The 4,559-nt window shown below is 33.7% G+C and overlaps 1 non-coding gene across 1 annotated transcript; it reads right to left on the minus strand.

Moving 5' to 3' along the window:
• Positions 1-1,192: 1,192 nt before the first annotated feature.
• Positions 1,193-1,265, minus strand: Trnak-cuu (transfer RNA lysine (anticodon CUU)). The gene has a single exon. It is a non-coding gene; the product is annotated as a tRNA-Lys (tRNA).
• Positions 1,266-4,559: the final 3,294 nt, after the last annotated feature.

The raw sequence follows: 4,559 nt of genomic DNA on the forward strand, positions 1-4,559 counted from the left end.
CAGTAGAATGAATTTTTACATATCGTAGACAAATAGAGTACAACTTTTCCTTTCTCTGGTTGAACATGGCGCAGAGTCACACCTGTAGTGTAATCGTAAATCTATATAGGATAATGATATCCATCTCATTCCATTGTCCTCTCCCCATCCCACTCCCTTCCAAAGTTTCTTCATTCTCTCCCTGCTCCATTATGGATCAGCATCCATTCATCAGAGAAAACATTCAGCGTTATGGCTTGGGGGGTTTGGTTTATTTCACTTAGCATGATATTCTCCAGCTCCATCCATTTACCTGCAAATGCCATAATTTCATTCTTCTTTAAGCTGAGTGATATTCCATTGTGTGTATGTACTACATTTCTTTATCTAGCCATCTGTTGAAGAACATCTATGTTGGTTTCATAGTTTAGGTATTGTGAATTGAGCTTCTAAAAACATTGATCTGGCTGTGTCACTGTAGTATGCTGACTTTAAGTCCTTTGGGTATAAACTGAGGAGTGGGATAGCTGGATCAAATGGTGGTTCCATCCAAGTTTTCTGAGGAATCTCTATACTGCTTTCCATAGTGGTTTTACCAATTTGCAGTCCCACCAGCAATGTATGATGTGCCTTTTTCCCCACATCCTCGCCTATTGAAATAACTTTCAGTTGCAGCTAGCAGCTATGAGCAGCTCAGAGTGCTTGAAGAATCCGTTCATTCAGGCCTGATAGGAACGCCTGCAGGATTGGACACTCTGCTCTAGTGAGCTGTTAGTAAAACCACATCCTTAGCACTTGTGTGGTTAGCATTGCCAAACTACCAGGCCAGGAAACTGAGAGCCAGGGGCTTTAGGGCATGAAACCTCTGACTCAGTAAGCCCCTCACTTAGGAACAAAGACCCTTCCAGACTGCTTTCCACCATGACAGCAATATTTCGAGTTTCCTTACAGTGCAGTTACATTCGGCAGAAGATGACTGGCTTATGGATATTATCTTGCTTATCTTTGATTGATGGGCATGCCCTACCAGAACCCATAACAGTTGTATGCATTCCAAAAATAAACTGAGCTACTGGATGTTTAATAGGAGGCCACCAGCCAGTTCTCACCAGCTCCCAGAGTCTGTGTGTTGATTCCACATCTCTACTCCCCACAACTGAGGTAGCCTAGTGATTAATTGACCACACCAGTAACAGAAATGTACGCAATTTGGTGCCCAACATGGGGCTCAAACCCACAAAGCTGAGATTAAGAGTCCCATGCTCTACCAACTGAGCTAGCTGGGCCCAACACTTATTATTTTTTAACAAGTGTATGAGAGAGTTTTTGACACATTGAACACATTCTGGACCATAAGTTTCATTTTAGCACACTTCAAAAGATTGAAATAATAAAGCATATAATCTCCAATCACTAAGTAATTAAATTAAAAGTCAGTTTCAGAAATTAATAAATATAATTCTACATAACTATAGGTCAGGGCTCTGGGCAGGCCAATGTTCGATATAGACCAATGTAAATAATACTATGATGACTAAAGTTAACTAAGAAGAAAGAGAAACACTTATAAATTATGAGGCATAGAGAAATCAAACCAGTAATTATATACCTATTCACTAAAAGAAAAATTATTTTTAAAAAATATTTACTTTTTTAGTTGAAGTTGGACACAATATCTTTTTTTATTTATTTATTTTCATGTGGTTTTGAGGATCAAACCCAGGGCCTCACACATGCTAGGTGAGTGTTCTACTGCTAAGCCACAATCCCAGCCAATAAAGTATGTTTTTAATCTCAGAAATTAATTAACTTTCTTTAGAAAGAATACCAGTACTACAAAAATTACTCAAAGAAAAAGACAGAAAGGTGGTTGAATTTTTCACACTAGATTTTTTTAAAAAACCAAACTATTTGATTCCTAAAAGAGATAAAACATAGTAGTGATGCAAGAAGATATAAAAAGATATCCTATGCATACTAATTAAAATAGAGCTGGTAGATCTATAAAATACAAAAATATATTTTAAGACATAAGCATTTATAGAGATAAAGGACATTTTACAGTGAAAAATTTTATGCTACCTAAAATTTAAAACAATACTAAATTTGTATCCAGTAAATAACATAGCTTCAAATACAGAAGCTAAAAATGAACAGAACTCAAATAAGAAACACAAAAATTTGTAGTCATTGTAGGAGAATTTGACACACTTTTCTCAGCAACAGAGAGAAGTGAACATGATGATTATCTAACCATGTAGACATATATAAAATATGCACCCAAAATGCTAAATTTTTTCAAGTACCCATGAAACATTTATCAAAATTCATGGTCTACTAAACTGATTTTAAAAGCTAACTAATCAAGGATTAAAATTATACTTTGACTTACGGAAAATTAAGCAGAAATCAAATAGCAAATATATCATTACAAATAGTCCCAAATGTTTGGAAACTAAGTAAACCCCTTCTAAATAAAAAACAATTTAAAAAGCAAAATTTAATATATTTTCCTGAGCCATAATGAATATTCTCTGTATAAACTATGGCACCTACGCTATGTTAGATGGATTCTCAAACCTTCCATGCATGCACAGATTAGCAAATGTAAAGGCCACAAAATCTATTGTTTAATTATTTACCCAAAAGAGATTAGAAAAAGAAGAATGAGTGAAACCACAAGAATACACACAAATAAAAAACACAGACAATACGAACAAAAAGAGACAAAGATTATATCACACCTGAGAAGGTTCTGCATAGCAAAGGAGACACTAATAGGGTAAACAGACCAATGTACATAAAGGGAGAAATATTTACAAACTATTCAATGGATAAGGGATTAATATCCAGAATATCTAAGGAACACAAATTTTAAACAATTTGAAAAGTTATCCAATTTAAAAATGGGCAAAAGATCTGGATAGACATTTCTCATAAAAAGAATTACAAAGAGCCAAAAGCATAGGAAAACAGCTCTCAACACCTGGCAGATTGGCTATTTAAAAAAAAAAAGCAAAAAATAACAGATAGACAAATAGTGGTGAGGATGCAGAGATAATAAGACTCATCTAATATTGGTGAGGATGTTAATTTTACAGCCATTATGGAGAACAGTATGAGTATCTTCCTCAAAAAACTAAAAGCCTGTCTACCTTATGATCCACCTATCCCACATCTGGGTGTACATATCAAGAAAATGATATAAGCAAAGGTAACTATTCCAGATTATCTGTGTGGTCCCTAAATTAAATAAGAGCAAAACAGGATTATTTGACTATAGAGACAGAAGGCATCTTGACAACTGAAGCAAGGTGCTACACTTTTGGCTGTGAAGATAGAGGAAGGGACAACATGCCAAGAAAGGCAAGAAATGCAACTCAAAAAAAAAAAAAAACTGAAAAAGGCGAGGAAATTGATTACCCTCTACAACTTCTATAGAGAGTGCGATCCTCCTGACACTAAGATTCCAGCCCAGCAAAATTTATTTTGGATTGTTGGCTTCAAGAACTGTAAGAAAATAAATGTATGCAGTTTGAAGTCACCAAGATTGTGGTAATTTATTACACAGAAAGAGGAAATGAACGCAAAGTTTGCCTCTTGAAAGACAAAAACATGTACTTTAATGGTAAACTTTGAGTATGACATTTAAAAAACATTTTTTATCATCCAAAAAAAAATTTATGGATAATAAAAACATTACCAGAGATTATGACCCAAATTTTTCAATAAATATGTGACTTCAGGTGAAATGCAAAATTGCTTTATAAACAGATCTCTAAAACTGAGCACAAAAAGATTTCTGTAGTCTAAGTCTATTGAAGATATTTTAAATGTTTTTTTTAAAACACTGCCCCAAATAAATTTTTTTCACAGAGTGCTTAACTGACAAAGTGTTTTAAATTGTTAAGAAAGAAGTAAGCCAGACACAGTAGGACACTCTTGTGTTCCCGGCAGCTCAGGAGGCTGAAACAAGAACAACATAAGTTCAAAGCCAGCCTCAGCAGCTCAGAGAGGCCATAAGCAATTTAGCAAGATCCTGCCTTAAAATAAAATGTGAAAAGGGCTGGGGATGTGAATTGTTGGTTGAGTGCCCTTGGGCTCAAACCCTGGTATCAAAAAAAAAAAAAAAAAAAAAAAAAAAGCATCAATTTAACACCAAGTTCAAGAAAAAGAAAAAAAAAAGTTTTTGAGACCAGCTTAATCTTGATGCCAAAATATTTTTATTTGTTTCTCTATATCATTTTAAATTATCTTGTTATAATTAAAAATGATATAGAGAAACAAATAAAAATAGAAAAATATACTCCATATTATTTTGTGTAAGATTCATGGTAACCATAAAACAAAAATCTATAATAGACAAACCAAAAATAGTATTCAAAAAATAAAAATACAGTGCTACTGTAAATCACTATTACAGAGGGTGGAAAAAAGGAACTACAACAAAAGTAAAAAATAAATTACAGAATGGCTGTAGTAAGACCTTACCTATTGATAATTACCTTAAATATAAATAGATTAAATTCTCCAACCAGAAGACAGAGTTACTAAATGGGTTAAAATGAATGGATTAATAA

This window comes from Ictidomys tridecemlineatus, chromosome Y (assembly GCF_052094955.1).
Source record: "Ictidomys tridecemlineatus isolate mIctTri1 chromosome Y, mIctTri1.hap1, whole genome shotgun sequence".
NCBI classification, from domain to species: domain Eukaryota; kingdom Metazoa; phylum Chordata; class Mammalia; order Rodentia; family Sciuridae; genus Ictidomys; species Ictidomys tridecemlineatus.